We start from the raw sequence: 22,871 nt of genomic DNA, 5'->3' as shown, positions 1-22,871 counted from the left end.
GTCTGAATTTTCCTTTCATTCCAAGATACACAGATGGGCAAACAAACATCCTTATACCAAAAGGACAGGAGGCAATGTCAAATAAGATTCAGCTGGACAAGGGGGACAGGAAGAACATTATGTGGAACTCAGAGGGGTTCACTGGGCATGTCTGATATTCCCCTGCCTGAATGTCTCTGGCAACAGAAAACAGGCAATCCCACACTGAGGCAAGTCCATCAAGCATGCAGACCACACAAGTGGAAGGTTTGGCCATTCTTTCAGATAAAGAACCTACTTAGCTGAGTTGTCAGAAGACAGGGGACATAGAAGGTGATGGAATAGGATAGTTGTGATTACCACATCAGTCTTCCTGACCAATTACAGAAGGGAGAGCTGAGGTGCAGTCTCTACCATCGTTCAAATAGAGTGAATGGAGACCATTCACATCTCTAGTCTTACAGAGGGACAATATTGCAGGTAGGGTGGCATATAAACCACACCTGGTGTGTTGGTCAGTTTTTCATTATTGTAACAGAATATTTGAGATAACCAACTTAAAAAGAGGAAAGGCTTATTTTGGCTCACAGTTTTGAATGTTTTAGTCCATGGTTGTTGGATGATCGTATTGCTTTTGGGACTGTGGTGCATCAGCACATCATGATGGGAACACATGACAGAGGAGCTTCTCATCTCATGACAGCTAGGAAGTGGAGAGACTGGAAGGAGCTTGAATTCCAATATCCCCTTCAAGGATACACCTCCAATGACCTCACTTCTTTCTACTAAGCAATAGCACCAACCTGGGAGTCAAGTCTTTTACACAAGGGCCTTTGGGGGATTTCAATTTGGACTATAGCACCTGGACACAGGCTTGTCTGCTTGAGTTTTCCCTGTGGTTTATTAGAGCGATGGGTTGGATGGGGGCGCGGGATGGGGAGAAGAGAGGAGAGATGGGGAATGGGAAATATAGAATGAACAGAACATAACTTTCCTAAGTTCATATATGAATACAGGACCACTGTACAACCACAAGAATGGGAAGTTATACTCCATGTATGTATAATGTGTCAAAATATAGTCTTCTGTAATGTATAACTAAAACAACAACAGAATCCCTGTCCTAGAAAATAAATTAGAAAATCTTCATTTATAAATCAAATAAATGTACTCATCTCCCAACATAGGTGTGATTTCTCTGAGAGCAAAATCCAAACTATTTTTTTAAGGAGAGTAAAGGCATATCCTGGGTCATAATGTGATATATGCACCCATTTCTCTGTATTCGTTTAGTCATCTTGGACTGACCAATCATTGCATTTGCTCTCTTATCTCATCTTTTACTTCATAGATCATTTTAATTATGTACATTCTGAACTCCTTTTCTGACATTTCTTCTACCATGCTGTCATTGGATTCTATAAATATAGCATCTAGGTTTGTTTGGGGTGCTTTTTTCTCTCTTTTTTTTTTTTTTTCATGTTGTTCTTGTACTTTCCCCTCCAGCAGTGTGGATCTGATGTATTACTGTTTCCTCCCTATAGGTTTATAGTGACCCTGCAGGTTTTCAGTACCTCATCTTTAAAGGTGAAGATCAATATTAGCAACATCCAATACAAACAATATGCAGCCTTAAAGCAAAAAGCCCCTATGAAGACATTAACAGTATTGTCATAATAAACAGAGAGGATGAGTTCAATTATTATCTACGGTATAATACGTATACCAATAGGTTTGCAATGAGATCTATAATTTCAAGTGGTGGACAAAGAGGATGGGGAGGGTATAGGATGTAACTGTTGATGAGATAAGAAGAGTATATAGAAGTACTAGATCATAGGGAGAGTGAAAGCAGGATCAAAAGAAGTTGGTTGTTAGCATGAGAAAAGGGAGAGACACTAAAGAAAAGGTAAGTAAGAGGAAATTAGAGTGAGAAAAGTAAAAGAATAAAACATAAAAAATAAAAAGTTAAAATTTAAAAAACTATAATATAACTATGATATACTATTCAAAACTCCCAGTCTTCTGTAGCCTGATGCTTGAGAGGTACCTGACAGTGAGCTTCTAGTCTCCAGCAGGCATCTCAGGATGGGAGCTGCCTCACCTAAAGATGGCAGCTTCATCTTCAGAGATGATCCAAGATGGCTGCATAGGTTTCTGAAGACATTGGTAGATGGGTAGCTGCAATGCTGATTCTGCACTGTTAGGAGGGCCTATGTCCTCACTTGAAGATTATTATTTGAATAAGACTTGGTTAAGTCCTTAGACAAGGGTTCTTGATCTCTCATTTCCTTTTCTGTGAGAAACCAAGAATGGTTCCTGTGAAAATCCTCATTGTGGGGATTAACTGCATGCCTTTTACCTCTGTCTATTATTTTTAGGGGTTCCTTATAAGAATAAGTACCTTTAGGTTGAAAACTCCCTAACCCAAGGAGAAGTGACTGACCCTTTCTTGTGATTGATCCTGTCTTGATCCATGAAGGAGGCAGGTTCCTGTCTTGGCCACTAGAGCATACCTAAGCACTATATTGGGATTATGAACAACAGCAAAGACCTCAACCAGGGAGGTAAGAGAACTTGAGTTGGCATAATGAAAATTTATTCTACTGAGGCTATCAATTCACTCCCTCTAGGAACCATTATTTATGGTTCCTAGGGCCCGTAATTTATGCCAGAAACTCTGTTAGGCACAAGGAATACAAAGAGTTAGGTACTAGTACTCTTAAGGAACTCAGTTTAGGAAAGATACCATGTCACATAGTAATGGTGACTCTATCTGATAAGAATGAACCACTTAGCACAAAGGAAGTGGGGAGGGAATACCATGCTGGTTGGGGGAATCAGGGAAAACTTTATTTATTCAACATTATTTTTGACTGCCTATGATATCCCAGAACCTGTTTCAAGGCACTGGAGACTCAGCATTGAGAATAAAATGAGTGAGATGTTTTGTGTATGTTTCTGTCCTGAAGCTCACATGTTAGAGAAGAGAGGTAGACACAATAAAACAAGATGCTCAACTGGCATTCTCTTCTTGCCATTTTGGCTTGAGAAAAGAGGAAGTTCAAAGACAAGAGTACTTAAGACAGTGTGGCAAGGTTGGAAAGACTAAGGACTTGGGTCTGGTGAAGCTTAGTAACCAGTCAGGACTTTGCATTGCAAGATAACAGCACACAGTTCAAACTGGTTTAATCAAAAAGGAAACATGGGGCTCATGGAATTTAGCAATCTGGAGCATAGCTGGTAGACACAGCTCAAACTAGGAGCTCATACAGTGTCAACAAGACCTGTGTGTCTCCACCTCTTGGCTTTGACCTTGTCCTCATTCTCATGTTCCATGGCAACAAGATAGCTGCCAGTAACTTCTGCCTCTTGTCTTTTCCCATTGGAACTCTAGTGAAAAAGAAGAGAATTTTACTTTTGTCTCGACAGTAAAAGCACATGTCTTTCTGTAGCTTCCAACTCTGATAGGATCACCTGCCTAGGCCTAGCTTTTAACTGGAACAGGATGCCCTACTTGGCCAATTCTGAGTCATAAGCCATCCCTTGCACAAGTCTCTCTGCACAAGAAAATAAGTGATGTCCCCAGAGAAGAGCAAATGCACGAGTAGCCAATAGTTCAGTTCCCAGTACATCAGCTTCAACCTGCCATTCACTGGCAGTAAGAATGGGTAGTAGAATAGAATAGGACTTGAGCACAGTCAAGAGTAAAAGGCAGGTGAGTGCAACCCAAGGAATATACAACTTAAAGTTGCTAGGAACAGACACAGGGACCCCAGGCTCAAGTGGCATAGGGTTTGCCAGCAAGAAGAAAGTGTGCATGACATTGATGTCTGGCCTCATGCCCCCATGGCCAGAGGACCTGTTTTGGAGCAGACATGACTGCATTAGCCCCACTTTGTGGGCCTAGGAGGAGTCCTCTTTCACTCTCTGGGCAGGTTCGAGTTACAGAAGTGGGGTTGGCATGTCAGAAGGCCATTGATACATGCATGTAAGCAGCACAAAGGCATACTCAGAGAGTCTGAAACAAGGAGAGCTCTTCCCACAAAAGGTGGCAAGTCCTGCACAAGTTGAATATGTGCCTTTTGGTAAGGAAGCACTCCTGGCCCAAGGCACCTTCTGTGCCAAGGCGGGGCATAAAGATGGCCCACACTTGTCCAAATGAGATGGCTTTTCCCAACACAAGGTTGTACCATGCAGAAATGAAGTGAGAAAATCAATAGGAACAGGGTCATAGGAGGCCCTATGTGGCAGAATAAGGATGAGGACTTTGAGCATCTATCTGTAGGGAATGGGCAGCTCAAGGAGGCTGCAGAGAAGGTTGTTAGATATGGGACTCTTGAACCACCCTACCTGGGGTGGATCTCAGCTTTGCTATTTAGTGCTGTGTAACTTCAATTTTTTTTTTTTTTTTTTTTTTTTGAGTGCTGGGCATTGAACCCAGGGCCTTGTGCTTATGAGGCAAACACTCTATCAACTGAGCTATCTTCCCAGCCCACGTGCTTTAGACAAAGTTGTGCCCCAGCTTTCTTATCTATGAAATGAAGGTAACAAGTCCTAGTGAATGGATATTTTAGGAGAATTAAATGGGGTTATATGTGCTTAGACTAGTGCCTGGTCCCTTGTAACAACGTTGCTACTTTATTAGAAGGAATTTAAGGACCAACTTAAATACATCTTAACGAGCTGGTGGCAATCCTGTGAACTTGGCCAGCATTCTATGTTTGTGAGTCTCTTTCTTCCTCTATGAGATATAGTTAGATGTGGTCTAAGGTCTCCTCACTCTGATGTTCTTGATCTTTTAAAATATTTTAAATTTTATTTGTTCTAATTAGTTGCATGTGACTAGAATGCATTTATACTTTTGTCATTACCATGTAGCAACAGGCTTGCAATTGAACTTTCACGTGGACCTCAGTGGAAAGGCAGGAAACAGACAACCCAAGTGGAACCAAAGCTCTTTAAGCACAAGCTCTCACCTCATTGTCCACTGTAATTCATGAACTCATGAAACACCATTTTCCCATGCTAGGAGCAAATGCCTCCCCTTTTATTTTTTTTTAAACAGATGAGCACAAAGCTGTTTGATGGCTATGAATTTACACAAACCAGGTCCCTCCCCAACCCCTGCCCCCAACTCTTTTGATCATCTCAAGCCAAATGAATGCTCCATGTCAGCAAAATTTTACATATGTTATGCAAAAGCACACCATGCAAACACAGAGAAAAAGACATAAATAATGCAAATTGAGCATCCATCTTAGCCCTGGCCAGATGAAGCTGGGCGGGGGCTACAATTAGCCAGTCCAGGCCTGACAATGGTTTTTGTGGCAATATAATCTATGGGAGGTCTCTGGTTAGACTCACCCATTTGCAAGGCAGAAATACAAGCTTGATAAAAGGGAAGGACAAAGAAAAATTGTGAGAGGTGAAGAAACAAGGTAGGAAGAGAGAGAAACTCAGATGGATAGGCAGAGGAGGTGCTCACAGAAGGTCAGCCTTAGCTTTAAGCAAGGACAAAAAATGGCTGTGTTGCCCTTGAAATTCTGGCCATGGGGTCTTGATCAAGCTGTTGATTCTGTTTGAGCCTCAATGACAAAGAACTGTGAATTATACATGGAAAATTGTCTGGACGCATCCCTTAGCAGATGGAAAGACCATGGTGGCAAATGAAATTAACAGGCTGCCTGGTGGAAAGAGCTCCTGCGCTTTCCCTCCTTGGTGTGTTCAGAGTCTGCATGGGGTACAGTGCCAGGATCATCATGACAAAATGGTCATTTAAAACAAAACACCCCCTTTCTCTGCAGAAATATTAGACTAGTTCCCTTTCCAAGAAATTGCCAACTGGTTTGAATTCCTGGAGATTTGGGTTGGAGTAGATGAGAGAGGAGGCCAGGAAACTTCTCCTTCCCTCCCTCACGGCCCACCCTGGCCACTCTGAGTTACCTCATCTCCTTGAGAGGGTTCTGTACCAGGAGCAAATGAGCCAGTGGCAAGGAGCAGAAATTCAACTGTCCTTGGGCAAAGCCTGTTCGCCTCTTCAGGGAGTGGTACTGGCCACAATTAGTGGTTTCTGCTGAAATCACAATGGAACTTTGGCCCCTTGGAGGGTTCCAAAGGAGGGCAGACATTGGGCCCAGGGAACCCCAAGCAGTCAAGACAGCAACAATCCAAAATCAGTGACCCTCACCAGTAGCATGATGGGAGATGGGAGCAGCCCCTCTCTGGTGAGCTGATTAGCATTTCCATAAAGTCTGGATTTTTGGAAACCATTTCACTAACATTGTATCCTGGGGGAGTCAGAACCCAGCAGATGAATACTCAACATCATGACAGTCATCATAATAAACATACTAATGAAAATAGGATGGGTTGCAATCATAAATACAAGCATAATGAAAGCTAATACTTACTTAATGCTTACTGTGTGCCCAAAACAGTGTTATGTACTTTTAATACATTTTTACATTCAATTCTAACAAGACTCTGAAGCACATACTATTACCAGCTTTGTTCAAATAGTGATAAAATGGTGGTTCAGAGAAGGGAAAGATCTCTCTAAAGTCGCTGGGGTAGATTGACCACCAAAGTGGCCACGATTCTTCATTCTTATCAGTTTCCACACTCTGAAGTGTGATTTTGCAGCTTTTGATAGATCTGATGGCTTGCTGTTGACCAATAGAATGAGGCTTTGCTGATACTGTCCCAGTTCTGTGACTGGGTCTCAAGAGAATACCTAAACTTCTGCTTTTGCTCTTGAACCCCTGCCAGGCAGTGAGAGAATGAAAGGGCACAAGGAGCAGGGATGAACTGTTCCAGTGGAGGCCGTGTTAGACCAGCCTGCTCCTGCAGACACATAAGAGAGTCTAGACAAATTCATCTGATTGACAGAACTCCCAAGGTGATCTGCTGACTAGTGAGCCATGATGGATAGTTGCTGTTTCAAGCTACCAAATTTTGGGATGGTTGTTACACAGCAATAAATAACTGAAGCAATAACCTAGGTTAGGTTTCCTTACTCCAAGCCCCTTTGACTTTTAAACTCTGGTTGCTTATGGCACAAACCCACTTGTGCATCTTGGTCACCAGCACCATATGCTCTGATTGCACCTTTCTCTTTCTAGTTACAGGTTCTGGGAACAGACATTGGTAGTTGCCTGTGATATTCATTTGCTGGCAGAACCCCATGAGGCTTGGAGAAGGATTCATGTTGAGATTCTAGTGGAAATCTTGATTGAGACAGCCAGCCAGGGTGCCTGGGGTCCTTCTTCACCACTGATGGGATACACGTGTGACTTATTTCTAACTCTGAGAAAGGTGGGTCAATGGAGGCATCTGGGAAAGAGCTACTCTTTTTAAAGACAGAAACACCAGAAATGGTAATTTTTATAATTTCATATGCTGCCCACTGTCCCATAACAATAAGGGATCCTGGCTGAGGCTAAAGTGGATGCCGAGATGGCTCAGCACAGGCCTGGAAGAGACAGGGGCCTCAAGGGGACTGTTGAAACTTAGACCTAGTTGTGACAAGACCTGTGCTCTTCTTCCTTTGATTTTGCCTCTGTTAAAGTCACTTACTTGTAGCCAAAGCTGCCCTAAGGGTTAGAGTTCCAATCACCAGCTAAGAGGAGCCCAAGCTACCTGCTGCCCTTTATTTTCACAAAAACCAACACAAAAGCATACAGAGAAGACACAGGTATTGAGCAGCTTTCCAGAAGGCAAGTCCCAAATTATTGGAGCCCCGTTCTTGTGATCCATCTTGACTTCTTGTGACTGACTTCAGCAGTAAGTAGTGACTGTAGGAAGTGAAGCAGTATGGCTGCAGGGTGGGACAGAGAGGAGGAGACTTTGAAGTAGGGCCAGGAGTATGGACCAAAGTGTGGTCAGAGGTCCAGGAAAGCAACAACTGTTCTCTTGATGCGTGTTCTCTGAGGCCTTCTCCCTTCCGTTGGTGCCAACTTTTCCTTCCCATTTTCCTGGGCCCAGAAGACACATGGTATGTGCCTTTTTTAGGGATGCCTCTCAAAATCTTTAACAACTGGCCCAGATGCAGACCAGTCAAAGCAGATGGCTACTGTAGCACTGGGCAGAGGTGTAGAGGCCCCAGTTTTGGATCATAGGGAAATTGGGTATAGTTGTTGGGGAGGAGATTCTTAAGAAGGGCTCAGTTCAGAAAGGTTGCGCTTGGGTGCAACCTCTTGGGGGTAAGTGGATGGGCAGCCAGGAGAGCGAGTTTTGGCTGATCAGTTTCAACTTATTTTCTAAACTTTAACAGCTTGTTCAGTCCTATTGGGGGACACCAGACAGGACTCCATGATAAAATGTATCATGTTCTCCATGTTTCTGCCTGGCAGACCAGCAAGTAGCCCAGAGTCCAGGGACACTGTGTGCAGTTGGGTACACAGTGCAGTGCAGTTGGGTACAGCATTCCATACAATCTGACACACACCAGCTGTCTCAGTGCAGTTGAACAATTTGAACAAAATCAGTAACATAAACCTCAAGATCCTTTCATGGCTTCTAGTCCAGATTCTGAAATGAAGAGCCATTTTCCCTTGAAATAATTACTTCTTTAGAGCAGAGTTATGAAGAACTAAGGGGACCTCTGATGATCAGATCTGACCTCCTCTGCCTTGAGATATCTCAAGAATAAATTGTCTCATTGAGGAGAGCAGATGGTGGGTCTCACAGGCCTTGGTGGGTCTCACTGTGACCCTGAACTGCTAAGCTCCATCATCATTAGCAATTCAACAGTTCTTACTGGACTGAGAAAAGGGTACACACCATGCCCCTTATAAAACTTGTCCTGGGAACTCCTAAATACACTTGGAGTCCCAGGACTTGGAACTGTGGTATCCTGGAAGGCATCATTGTGTCCTAATTTATCTTTCTTTCCCCAAACACTGAGCAGTGTCTGACCCACAGCAGCGGCTCCAGGACTATCTGCTTGAGAGCACAGGTGAAGAATTAATGAATGAACAAACAAAAGGCAGACTCCTTCCCAAGTAGTTTTTGTAAAAAGAACCTGAAATGAACTTTGGAGACATAGTAATTTGAGTTCAAATCCATGTTTTGTCACTTAATAACTTTTAGTCTCTCAAGTACAAATATAATAAAAGCAAGGGCAAAGACTTGCACTGTGTGAAGTGCTCAGCATAATACTTATAAATGCTTAATAAATTGTAATTGCTCCTCCTCTGCTATCTGCATTTTCTTTTTCTTCATTTCATATTTTTTTATTTTAACATTATTATAGCTCTCACTACTCAGAAATACTCTTTGTGTGTGTTTGGACAGTGTTGTGTGAGCTTCTTACCTAAATCATGTCCTGATAAATCATCATATGTGTGGTCTCTCAACACAAAGTCGTTCGTCACTTTTTTTTTCTTGCCATTTAACTTGCCCACAATGAAGAAAAAAATCCCATTTGAACAAGCCCAGGAAGGAATATCATATCTAAATACAATGGCACTTTTCTTCTTCCTCATGTTTATTGCACATTTATAGGACTTAAGGGTCTAGCACAAGTATAACTTTTGGTTTTGCTGTGATCAATTCACCCCCCAATTCCAGTGAGTGACAATGATTGGTTTAAACCAACCCTGGCAATCCTTTCCCCTTTGGACAGTGAATTGGTTCAGATACACCAGATCTTAGCTCATCTGTGCAGGGCATTCCCCCTAGCCAATCACACTGAGGTCACTGGCTCTCCCTCTTTTTCCCCTGCTGGCCTTTAATGAGGAAGCTGGCAACCTTGATTGCTGCCTGCAACCATCCAGTAGCCTTGAGGGAAACTGGGGAATCCATCTGAGGATGAAGCTGAAGCAGCAGGAGTCAAGGTTCCAGTAGGTAGATGGTGGGCATTTAAGGGCACTTTTCAAATTAGAGAGTGGAGTGCATTAGAACAAGCTTATATTTTTCTAGATACAGTAGTCCTACTTTACCAATGGGGGCGTATATCCCAGACCCTGATGGATGCCTGAAACTGTGGATAGTTCCAAATCCTATAATACATATCTATGATAAAACTTAATTTATAAATTAGACACAAGAAGAGATTAATGACTAATAATAAAAATAGAAAAATTATAACAATGTATCAATAGTTTTATATATATATGTATATATATATATATATGAATGTGGTCTTTCTTAAAATATCTGTATATTTTGAGATTTATGTACCAGAGTTCTTTGCAAACTCTATATGTGATTTTTTTTTGCTTTCCTTATTAAATTCTTTTACTTAAAGTATTTTCTAATTTTTACTTAAAGTATTTAAAGTATTATTAAATTCCTTTACTTAAAGTGAAAATAGCTAGTGGATAGTGTATATAATGTGGATACATTGGACAAAGGAATGATTGTCCTGGGCAAGACTGAGCAGGATAGTGAAAGATTTCATCACACTGATAAAAATGGTGTACACTTTAAAACTTTTGAATTATTTCTGGAATTTTCCATTTTTGGACTGTAGTAGATCATAGACAACTGAAATCATACAATATGAAGCTACATGTAAGGAGGGCCTATTGTAAGAAATAATGAAAACCTCATCTTGTGATGACTTTGACCAAAGAGGGCTTTGAAAAGGGCAGACTTCAGTGGGGACCAGAGAAATAAACAGACATCTCTGATGGCTGCTTATCTGGTCTTGATGTATTGAACATGTAAAAATGTTAAACTCCTCTGACTGCCATCTAATTTGTACAAGTGCTTAGAAAGAACACTGGATCTATCAGAGCTTGAAGTGCATAATATTAAAAAATAAATCACTGCTAGTAAAATTGTAGCGCTATCAGGAGATCCATCTGAAAAGACAGTTAGCAAAGTAAATTTGAGTCACATCCATGAAGCTTCAAAACCATGGAGAGGGCCCCATTCACATGGGCTTCCTTTTAGCCACCCCAAGAGGATCCTGCAATTTAAGTAAATAGCTGAATACTGATAATTAGGAATCGGATCCTTGGGAATTTTAATAAAAATGCTTAAAGAGATCAAAGAAGCAAGCCACGCAGCTGAGACCAAGGGGATGACTTTCAGTCTCCTCTCTTGCTGGGCTCTGCCTTCCTAGGTGCTTTGTGGTGGGGGTGCCCTTGGTCTCCACCTGCAGACTGAGTCATGCCCAAGCTTCTGCTAATTCCAGGCATCCAGTTATTTTCCCAGACCTAGAGTTTGGGCGACTGACAGTGGAGACTTGCTATCCTGAGTCTTGAGTTTCCTCAACTGCTTGCAATTAAGCTTCTAACTTTCCCAATGAACCAGTCTGTTTGTCACACAGGCTTGGGCACCTTAAATTCTGAATGGTCAGTTTCTTTGTCCAGGCCTCCAAACTCAAAGAAGCCTGAGCTGCTTGGACCCTGGGCTGATCTATCACACTGCTGTGTAGTGTTCCCATCCGGATCATTCTCTACAGTTCTGTCTCTTTCTCCGGGGCATCCTGGGGAAAGAACTGGCCCCTTTCTCCTCCCACCCACCCTTTACTATCTGAGAAGATGTGAACTTGATCAATTTGTAGGCTAACCATTTTTTTTTTTTAATGAGGCAATTTGGCATGATGGTTTAGAAAAGAGTGCTTCTCACACTATCTGTGTTGAATAGTCCATGCTTTATGTTTTCAATCTATCAAAGAATGAAACGTGAGTTCCAACAGTACCTCATACTGCATGGTCTAATGCCAAGTCAACAGCCCTGAACTCATCAACCTACTGAATGAGAGATACTCACTGGTCATGTACTTGGATGCCATGAAAATGTCAAATTACCAAAAATTCCAAATGCCTACTTTCAATTCCTGTACATACACTGTCACAGACCAGTAAGAAATAGTTCACATCTGCACTTTAAATGCCATTTGTTTGGATCTATGTTTCTCAAAGTGTGGTCCCTGGACCAGCAGGATCGGTATCTTTTGGGAGCGAGTTCAAAATGCAAATTCTCAGGTCCCAACTGGGATCTAAGAAATCAGAAACTAGGTGGATAGAGCCCCACAATCTGGACTTTCACTGACCTTCCAGGTGATTGTGAGATGCATGTTCAGTTAGAGAACTACCACGATACATCTGGACAGGGGAAGAGCTGACAGCAACAGGGATGTGAGATTTCTTCTATTAAAGCCTTAAGTACCAGTCAAAGGAAATGGTCACGCCTGTCTTAGGGACCTATTGAACTCATTTTTTTAAGAGTTTTGAATTGTATTAGTCTTGAAGTCATTGAGTAGGGCATTCCACAGAAATCGACTTAAGTCCTCATCTTGACCAAGCCCACAATTTGGGTTTTCAAAGTTAATCTTTAACAGATTTGAGAATAAGAGACCATTTTTTAGCCTCTCCTCACCTCACTGTAATCTCTTGCACTACCTGTCAGATCTTCTTCAGCAGCATACACAGAGATGCTCAGAAAGAGGGAATGCCTGGGGAGACCTGGGTTCAAATCCAGGCTCTCCCTCTGTAGCCCTCTGTAATATGGGAATAATAATGCAATCTACTCCATAGGAAAAATTTTCAGGATTGAATATGGTAATACACAGAAAGCACTTATTGACATACCTTTAATGATATTAAATAATATTAGCTATTATTATCAGTTACTCTTCATCAAGCATGAGCTTTTTCCTGGCTGGCCCAAGAATGCCTTGGTATTAGATTTGAGTTAACACCCAAAACCAGAGAAAATGATGTCTAAGGATAAACTTCTCTGCAGTGTTCAGATCACATCATGCTTTAATGAGTTAGTTTTGAAGGAAACAATGACTTTCCCACCCAAAATACATCATTCCCAGAAATATTCCAGTTGATGGTCATGAAGCCAGAAAGAAATAGAAATGAACATAATATTAGACTCTGCAAAAAGGGCCAAATTAAAGAGGATCACACTGGCCAAGTTTCCCTTATTTGGAAGTATCCCATATGAAATTCTAGAACTTTCTATAGGTCATGTACATTTTGTCCACTCGCTATCCCGTTTTCTGTCTTCTTGCCTACTTACGTCAACCCTTCTTAATATTTAAGAACTTTTCAGGAAATTCAGTTTTAAAAAGACAGCAAAGCAGCTTTGAATTGGCAAAAGCTTCACATTTCAGAGGTGATACTAATCCAAAGAAACACACTATTATCTTTGTTATTTCCAATTTTTCCTGGAAGCATTTTGCTGTGGAGACTGGTGCCAGCTATTAAGTAGAGGAGACTTGTTTGGGTTGCCAGAATTAGCTGAAATTAAGATCCTTTGACATCTTCTTACAAAAAAAAGTCAGTTTCAGTACAAACAATTCAGAATTTAATAGATTGTGACAGGTTATAAAATTCTATGCATTTGAAAGAAAAGCTTCGCTGGTAGAATAATGTGTTTCTAATTTACACATAATAGGCCCATGAAGCTGTGACTAGAAAGACATTAAAGTAATGAGGAAATTCCAGTTATAGACACCTTATGTGGAGATCCTAACGATTATGATTAGGGCAGTTATTTTCCCCAGTACCTTATGTAGCTAAAGCCAAAGTAAAGGTGTCCAGGACAAAGAAAAGAGACTAGAAGAGCAAAAGCCTGAAGGATGGAGGGTAAGAAAAGCATTTTTGAGATAGATGCTCAACCCCAACATGGATGATTTTATTAAACTAAATAAATACTGTGTTTACTGAATATTTGCCAAGGGCCAACATGGGTGCTCTGCCAAGAAAGAAGAAGTATCATCAATGACATGAGCAAGAGAATGGCAATATTTTTGTGACTGAAACCCTTCTCCAATAAAAAAGGAGAACAATCCTACCTGATCCTTTGTCCCCACTGTCATCTAATCATGCCACTCTTATCCATCCCAACCATGGTTAGCACCACGCAAAATGGTTCCACTGAAGTCTTTATCATTCAAAAAAGTCTCCACGGTATTATATAACTTAAAACGCATACTAGATGACAAATAAAATTTGGAATGTGTCATTCAATGTGACTTTGGATCGTCCTCATGCCACAAATGGATGTAGAGATAGGGAAAGTGGCTTGAGCAGAACAGCAGAGAACAAGTTCCTGACCAAAGATTTGTGATTCATTTTATTTCCAATTGGTATTTTCCTGCCTATTTGTGAGATTGGTTTCTCAAGTGTAAGTTGATATGTACTAGAAATCTGCTCTCTAAAAAAAAAAAAAGAAAGAAAGAAAAGATTAGACTCTTGTTCCGTTACTGCTTCTGCTATTGTTTATACTTGGGGACTTGAATTTAACATATTATAGGTAGTCAATAAATCTTGACCACTCAAGTGGTAGGAGATCCGGTAACATTTTTTTAAGTTTCTCAGTAAGAGTTTTATGGCTTTCCTCTTCTTTCTCCTTCTCTCCTTTAAAAAATATGTTTTGAGCATCTTCTATATGCCAGGCATTTTCAAGACCCTGGAGAATGAGGCCCCTGGGTTCACAAGTGTTATGTTTAAATTCTGATACTCTGGCCTGCTGGGGTCTCTTCTACCACAGAGGCCTTTCTTAGCTCTGACCTTACCTGAACATAATGTATACATGTATGTGTGTGTATATACATATATACATGTAGACCATACTCTGCAAAGGAAGTTGGTGAAAGTCACTGCCCACCTAGAACTCTGGTATTGGGCTAGTCTGAGAAGACAATGGGTTTACAATTTAGAGGTGATCACACAACCATGACAAGAGTAGAAAGATCAAAATAAAACAGAAATGCTTAGGCTAGCAGTTTTGCTTCCCCAGAGCCTATCTTCTCATAACTGGTCCAAGAGACATGAGGTTTGGTTACCAGATACTATTTCCTTCTTCTCCTTCTAAAAGTATTTTGCACATAAACTAGGATAAACTTGGATAATGAAGGGTTGAGGTTCTTCAGCCATCTGTAACATGAAGAAGCAACTCTGGTTTGTGGTTAAATAGAGATATGCTATTTTCATTGCTTGGGCTTCTAGGAAACTAAATACCCAATAGACTGAAATTTGGCCTCTCAGACTGGTCTGGGATTTCTTTCTGAGCAGAGTCATGGATCAGACCATCTTATTCAGACCTCTCATGCAGAATTTTAGAGTTGGAAAGAAGTTAAAAGTTCTTTTGCTCTTATCTTCACCCTTTCCAAATTGAATATCTTCATCTCTTAAAGGACTGAACATAGTTACAAATAAGGACTGGTTTGTGATTCATGAGAAGTGCCCAACCCAGATGTATGCCATGAGATGCAGACAGAGAAAGCCTGGACAAACAAGATCCTGCTGGGATCCCAAGTTGAAGCAGCCAATCCATTGTTGTGAGGAATAAACCTGTTTTAGTCAACTATTTCACTGCTGTGACTAAATGATCTAACCAGCACAATAATAGAGAGGAAAGGTTTATTTGAGGGCTCACGGTTTTAGAGGTCTTAGTCCACAGAAAGCCGGCTCCATTCCTCAGGGCTTGAGGTAAGGTAGAACATCATGGCGGAAGAGCGTGGCAGAGGGAAGCAGCTTGCATCATCAGGAAGCAGAGAGAGAGAAAGAGTCCCCTCTCCAGATACAAAATATATACCCCATAACCATGCTCCAATTCCCACCTCCTCCAGCCACACCCCACCACTTCAATTAATCCCACCAGGGATTATTTCACTGATTGGGTTAAGACTCTTACAACCCAATTCTTTCTCCTCTGAACCTTCCTGCATTGTCTCACATGTGAGCTTTTGGGGGACACCTCACATCCAAACCATAACAATACCCAAACTGCCCGGTTATACCTGTCTCTACCATGACAATGGAAGAAAAGAAGCACCTTCTCACAGCAGAAGTTCCTAGCCAGGCACGGAGACGTTACTTGCTGCCTTTTTTCTATAACCCCTCTTTTCTTGAAAGCACCTATACAATCCGTAGAGTTTCTGAAATCTACATTTCAAAGTCATTATTTTGAAAGTAACAGTATTTCCATTCACACACTCACTGAGCTGAATAATTATTTGATTTAACATACCTATTATCTACAAGATAGTTAGAAGCAATCAAAGCAAAATGTCCCAAGTAGCATCCCATCTAAGGACTCGAAGGAATGTAAGGAATATATAAGAATAAAGATACTATGTTAACCTTCCTGAAGGGAATTTTGCCAATATCTTCCAAAAGTCGTAACAATGTATGCACTCTTTGACTTGGCAATTCTTCTAGAAATTTATCCTAAAAATGTGGACTATAACAACAAAAACTGGAAATAATCCAAATATCCCATATTAGCTATTAAGGGAATTAAACTTAGCTTGCTCTTACGTATATGCCAAACCTCAATGGATAACATAATAATGCTTTATTTTTTGCTTATACTACAGTTCTAGGTGAATTGTTTGGTGACCTTCCATGTAGTGATTTAAAGATCCTGGCTCATTCTGCCTTGTAGTTCTACTATCTTTCCAAACCTTAAAGTCCTGTGGATCCCCTGCATCCATCCAGCTGATGAATGAAGAGAGGGATCCAAGAGGAATGCCAGGATTACATCATTTTGACCACACTCAATGGGCCAGAAGCTGTCGGATGATCACAACTAGCTGCAAAGAATGCTGGGTATAATCTTTAACTGTGCTCAGGAAGAAAAACGGGATCGATATCTAGCCAGCATATACATGGGTTGGCTAAATAGAATATGGTACATTCATAAACATGATGCTTATGCAACAATTAAAAATGAAACTGTGGAAGAATATTTAATGAAGTAGGAAAATTTATGATATATTAAGTGAAAAAGGCAGGTAACAAAGCATTTAGGATATGACTCTGACTGTCAAAAAATACATATTTGCAAATAAAAACCTAGAAGATACACATTGATATTCTTTCCTGAATGGTGAGATACAAAGGATCTTTTCCTGTGCTTTTCTATATTTTCCAGATTTTGCACCATAAACATACATTAAATTTTATAATCAAAAAAGTTGTTAAAAGTAACTTCACTTTGGAAAAAGGGGGATGGGGTAAAAATGGTCAAAAGGTACAAAGTTTCAGCTAGACAGGATAAATAGTTTTGGAGCTTTATTGCACAGCAATAAAATTGACTATAGTTAATTCTATTATAATGTATACTTGGACATTGCAGAGATCTTAAATGTTCTCACCACAAAAATAAGAATGAAAAGTGATGGATATGTCAATTAGCTTGATTTAACCATTTCACAATCCATTAAGAGATCATGTTATATGTCATAAATATGTACAATTTATATTTATCAACTATACCTCAATAAAGCTGGGGTGGGATGGGAAGAGTAACTACTTTAGAATTCCTCCAATAGAACTATAATGCAAATTGCACATGAAATTTTAAGTTAGACATAAAAGAACAAGGTAAAATCAATTTCATTAACATTTTATTTAGTCTGATGTATTCCAAATATTATTTCAATGTGTACTCCATAAAAATTAAAATACTAAAAATAAAGCAAAAATACAAATGAAGTATTTTATGTTTTTTTTTATTTACACGAAGTATTTGAAATGCATCTAGATGCATTTTATACTTAGAGCAGACACTGATTTGGATTCTGTGCATTTCCAGTGCTCAGTAGCTTCATGTGGTTGGTGGTTACTATTAAGCATCAACTTGGAGTATGAGAAAAGACTCACGGCAGAGCAGGCGAGTGTGAGAGCTCAGAGAGGCTGTCCAGATTTGTATGGGGTGGGAAAAACTCCGTGAATAAAGTGCTTTTGGATGACCTTGGAAGAGAGCAATACTAACCATAACGGTAATATCAATAACATATTACGAGCTTGCCATACGGTCGTCACTGTACTGACCACTAGGGGGCAGTAGAGAGGTACACACGGACTTTTCGACGGCGGACCAGCTGCAGCTGCAGCAGCAGCAGCGAAAGCAGAGTATGGCGGCGGAAGGACAAAACATTTGGAAATACAAATGTCCTTGGCTTACAATGGAACTTTGTCCCAGTAAACCCACTGTAATTGAACTATTGCAAGTCAAAAATGCATTTAATATACCTAGCTACCAAATATCATTAGCCTGTAGTAGGCAAAATCATCTAACACGGAGCCTAATTTATCACAAAGTTTGTTTATCTCACATAATGTTTTGGTGAAGGTGAAAAGCAGATTGGTAGTACGGGGTTGCTTTGCATCATCATGAAGTCAAAGAATGGTAAGCCAAACAATCACAGGTCGAGGACTTTGTATTTGGGGGGATTAGAACAATTCCATGTTGGATTCCTAGGAAAATGGAAGAAGGTGGGAAGGCAAGTCAGAGCAACGTTTAGAAGCACTTTGAATATGAGAGGAAGAACGCTAAACCTCCTTCAGTGAGAAAGCATGGAAATAGTAACAGAGCACTCTGTAGGCACCTTGAAGGTGGCAGTTGCTGTTCCAGTGCTTAACTGGCATAAGCTCACTATGAGATAGCTAGTAATATGGTTCCCATTTTACAGATGAGAAAATTGAGGCACAGAGGCACTAGGAAAATTCCCATTGTTAAACAGTGTGTGACAGAGCATGGATTCCAAACTAAGTATTTGTCTCCAAAGTTTACCTCTTAAGTTATTCACAAAGACTAGGAATTTTGCAACCAGAGACCTGTATTTGTATTTAAAGATCTGCACTCACCCCCTGGGACTTGCAGGAGTTCTCTGAGTCTTTCAGACCCCCAGCTTCCTCCTTCATGAAAACAAGACAAGCAAGACAGGCCCTGAAGTGTCATTGCATGGATGGAGCAACAGTGGGCCCAAAGCGCAAATTACACTGCCTGGCACAGAGCGGATGCCAATAAATGCTGGTCGCCCTGCAAAATGCACGGGGGAGACATTGAAGGCCTTTAAGCTGGAGAATGCGGTGACTGGACCCACATGGTAGAAAGATGTGTTGCGAATGCCCGTCTTCTCTGATTAACCTGCCAGGATGGATTGGAGCTGGGAAAGAAGTGTTAGAAAGATGCACTCATCCTGAGAATGGGATGAGGGGCAGGGTGGGCTGGTGCAAGGAGAATGCGACTGTATTGTCTTATCCTAGGATTATATGATGTTATGGACCATAGAGTCACTGTCCTCATTTTACAGAACAAAGGAGCCAATACCCAGGCATAAATGGTGCATCCCAGAATAAATAATGGGACATGATCCTGCTCTTTTAATTTCTTCATTTACTGCTTTTCCCCCTCAACTCAACGTGTGCCTAATAAAAATAACATGGTGTCTGAGATTTGTGTAAATTCTTCAATAGCTTCCATGGACATTAATCTTATTTGGTCTTGCCCAAAGCAACTCCCTCCCATCCCCACAAGAAGGTAGGTCAGGCTGGAACAATCCCCACATTACAGATGGATAAATGGAGGCACATGGGAGATGACTTATTTTGGCCTCAAATTCTCTTAGATCTACTTCTATTAGTTCTTTAAATATTAAAGTTTATCCGAAGCTTTAAGTTAACAAGATATCAATACAGATAGAATACTGAAAATTTTTCACCCTGAACAGAATTTCATGGAGACAAAGAGGCTTTGAAAGGTATCTTTCTTTATATCCTTAAAGGTTAATGATCAGGGCTCATGGGAAATTATGTCAAAAGGAAGGCTTTATTCTGTAATTAGTGGAATATTGTATCTTTATTCTGTATTGAACATGGTAAACGAAAGTGTATCTTGCTTAGAAGATATTTGGAGATGCTATCTATTTCGATCTCTTTCCATCCAGAGTAAAGGAAGAAAAAACAAACGGTGTATTTTTCCTCTCTATGGTGGAATGCTAAATTCTACCACCAGAGGGCAGGAAATGTCAGATGCTATTTTAGGAAACAGACACTAGGTGGCGTCACTCTGCTAGTTTTCTTCATGTCTGTTTTTAATTTTTTTTTTTTTTTATTCCTTTGTTTTAGTTAATGGGGTAGCTTTAGTTGTGTAAAATGCATTTTATTTTCCTCTCCTCTTCTTAATATGTCTGGCCCTGTCTTTATGCCTTTATGAAAGTACGATAAGAAAAATGACACTAGTTATTCATTTTAATGTATTTTCCTTACAGTACACAGATTAATTAGTTCTATTTTGCTTTTGCAGAATTTTTCAGTATAAGTCCAAATTAACTTTTCCTTTTTTGGTCTTTTATTGTTCATAATCTTTAGAGTTTTGCTGGAAATTTCATTTTACTTTGATTTTAAAAGAAGAGACATAATTCTGAATCTCATCACAGCTGCAAAATTATAATGTAACCCTAAGGAAGAGAAAATTAGTTATCAGTAATGGAAATGGGGATGAATTCTTCTCTTTGGGTTGTGTGAAGTAGCGTTTGTCCAGAATTATTAATTATTTAGCTTATTAGCTGTGTGTCTGTGAGTTACAGCCCTCTCTGGAGTTTGAATTCCTGATTATTAAATTAAGGCAGTTCCTCTAAATATTCTCAAATATCTCTTCCCAATCTGAAAATCTATAGTTGTTCCCCTGCCTGACTCAAACACAATCCTTAAACTTATATAGGTAAGCTGTGACTTTTAAAAACTAAGGTAGACAGGCACAGTGGCTCTCGCTTATAATCCCAGCGGCTTGGGAGACTAAGGCAGGAGGATCATAAGTTCAAAGCCAGCCTCAGCAGAAGCAAGGCACTAAGCAACTCAGTGAGACCCTGTCTCTAAATAAAATACAAAATAGGACTGGGAATGTGGCTCAGTGGTCAAGTGCCCCCGAGTTCTATTTCTAGTACCCACCCCCCCAAAAAAAACAAAACGACAACAAAAACTGAGGTAGTCCTCAGTGGCACAACACAAGCAGTTAAGAGCCCCAGTTAGCTATTCAGTCCTTGTTATTCCATGATAGTTCTTGTGGGAATAGAGTCTGAACATGAAGGGATAAGTTAACTGCTCTGGCAGAATCACACCACAGAGCAGAACTTGCTGAATCTGCTTTTTGGGAAACTTTGAACCCAATTCTGGCTCCGTCCCTTCCTGGTTGGGAGATGCCAGTTCATTAATTATCACATCCCACCCGCTCCCCTACCAGCTTGGTGTTAGGCAACATAAAGAATATGCAGAGAAGTATACGGCCAGGCACTGGGTGCATCACAGCCATGAGGGCCGCAAGTTGTCTATTAGAGGGTTAATAATAATGAAGAATAACTGCCATGTAAGAGCAGGTCTGTGTCCTTGGCCTAAACCCTGACCAAACTTTGGCCCATGGTTATCTTCCTGAGATGTGATGCTAAGTCACCACCAGAGACTAGCTGAGTTTGTGTGGGATCATCCTAGCTGGGGTGAGAAGAGCTGAGGAAGGATAGGGAGGGAGACAGATTAAAACATTTAACCTTCTTCAGAAGCTGGTAGCAAATGTTGCAATCAACAGTGTTATACTTTTTTAAACAGTAAAATATTAGTGATTCATTTTATTTTTGATTTTTCTCAATAAGTCACAAAATAAGAGTTTAACACCAAATTTAAATAGCAGGAAATTAGTCTTAATTTGAAAAGTTGCTATGAATATTTTAAAATAGTTTTTCAAGCAATATTTAGGTATGAATAGACCTTCAGTAAATTCAGTTAATGCTAAAAGCAAAAGGTAACCACATATGTTTCTACAGATTATAAAAGAAGAATGAAATAAGTGTTATACTTTCTATGAAACAAAAGAGTCTTAGCTATAAATATATTAGGTTCAGAGACATTCACTAGCCTGGAACTTAATACCTGTAAGTCTGCAGGGTAGGGAGGAAAAGGGGATAAAAATCCTTAAGACAGACCATCCTGAATGATACCCACTGGAGCTGGAAAAATGGCCAATGTGAGCTCATCGAGAGGTGCGTATGGTACGTTTTCAAGTGGTGCTCTGGGGCTCTTCTCTAACAGACAGAAACAGTTGACCATAGCGTGCATAAAATTGTGCAACTGGTTACCAAGACAGGGTGGCTAAGTGACTTGCTGAAAACCACCACGCATATTAATGTCACGTAAATGGTATGAACATGGAAGAGCTATGCCCCTAATGTCATCTAGGCTGAAACCTGTAGAAAGGTGGAAGGCTTCTCTGAGACCCACAGACTTGTTGGTGATATGAGGAGCAGAGCCCCGGCTCTTCTGGGTCAGGGCAGTGGTTGGGCTGTTGTTGGGGTGCAAGAGATGCAGAGTGAGCGGGATGAAGGTGAGTTTGGAAGCTGAGAGAGTGGAACGGGGATAGGGGTAAGGGATGCAGCAACACCCACTCAGGTGCAAAAGTTCAAGCACCGAATCTTTGTAAATCAGGAACAGTGTCTGCAGGTTGAAGATGGAGGCATCAGCAGCAGTGGACAAATTTCTAGGACCCCCTAGCAAGGAGCTGCTCTTTATTCTTCCAGATTCGCTCTTCAACCAGAGGGCATTCCTTCATGCACTGACGCTGAAGGATGCTCACAGGTGGGGAAAACAAATGTTTTTGCATCCAATTGGTTTTGAAAATGCTGGATTAAACAAAGTCAACCAAATTTCTTTGTTACCTGAAGTTTTTAATATGATACCACATATTAGAACTTCTTAAAAAGAAAATTTATTTATGTGTGGCTTCCCAAACTATTTGAGTACAAAATTTTTTCTTTTAATTTTTAATTTAAGACAGAGCATCTCAAAACAAATGTTCTGAGAAACACTTCTTGCAAAACCATATCCTAATGCATCCTAATTTTATTTTGCATGAAATTCAAGTTGAGTAATTTTCAGGATAGATTTTTCAGGATGAAATGACTGGCAGAAAAGTGAAGAATTCATTGAACCAACTTACTTGGTGATGTGCAAGCAAAAATCAGTCATTTTTTAATTTATTTATTTGAGTCATTTTTAATCATAGGCACAATTTTAAGTGGTAGTGGTCCCATTTTTAGATTATTTTTCTCCCACACAGCTATACTAGGACACCTGGGCATGCCGATAACTGGGCCTTGCCCACATGGTACCCACTGCCTGGGAACCTGGTGTCAGTTTTAC

General features: G+C 40.4%; 1 long non-coding RNA gene across 12 annotated transcripts in view; it reads left to right on the top strand.

The window, feature by feature from the left end:
* LOC306668082 overlaps nucleotides 1-19,128 on the top strand; it is a 203,049-nt gene extending 183,921 nt beyond the window's left edge. For all 12 annotated transcript variants that reach the window (XR_013765725.1, XR_013765726.1, XR_013765727.1 and 9 more), the window contains 2 exons: nucleotides 7,104-7,296; nucleotides 16,274-19,128. This is a non-coding gene — a long non-coding RNA (uncharacterized lncRNA). The remainder of the gene's footprint in view (nucleotides 1-7,103; nucleotides 7,297-16,273) is intronic.
* Nucleotides 19,129-22,871: the final 3,743 nt, after the last annotated feature.

The sequence above is a fragment of the Sciurus vulgaris genome (genome assembly GCF_902686455.1).
Source record: "Sciurus vulgaris genome assembly, chromosome: 8".
In the NCBI taxonomy this organism is placed as follows: domain Eukaryota; kingdom Metazoa; phylum Chordata; class Mammalia; order Rodentia; family Sciuridae; genus Sciurus; species Sciurus vulgaris.
This window is presented reverse-complemented; position numbering and strand designations above follow the sequence as displayed.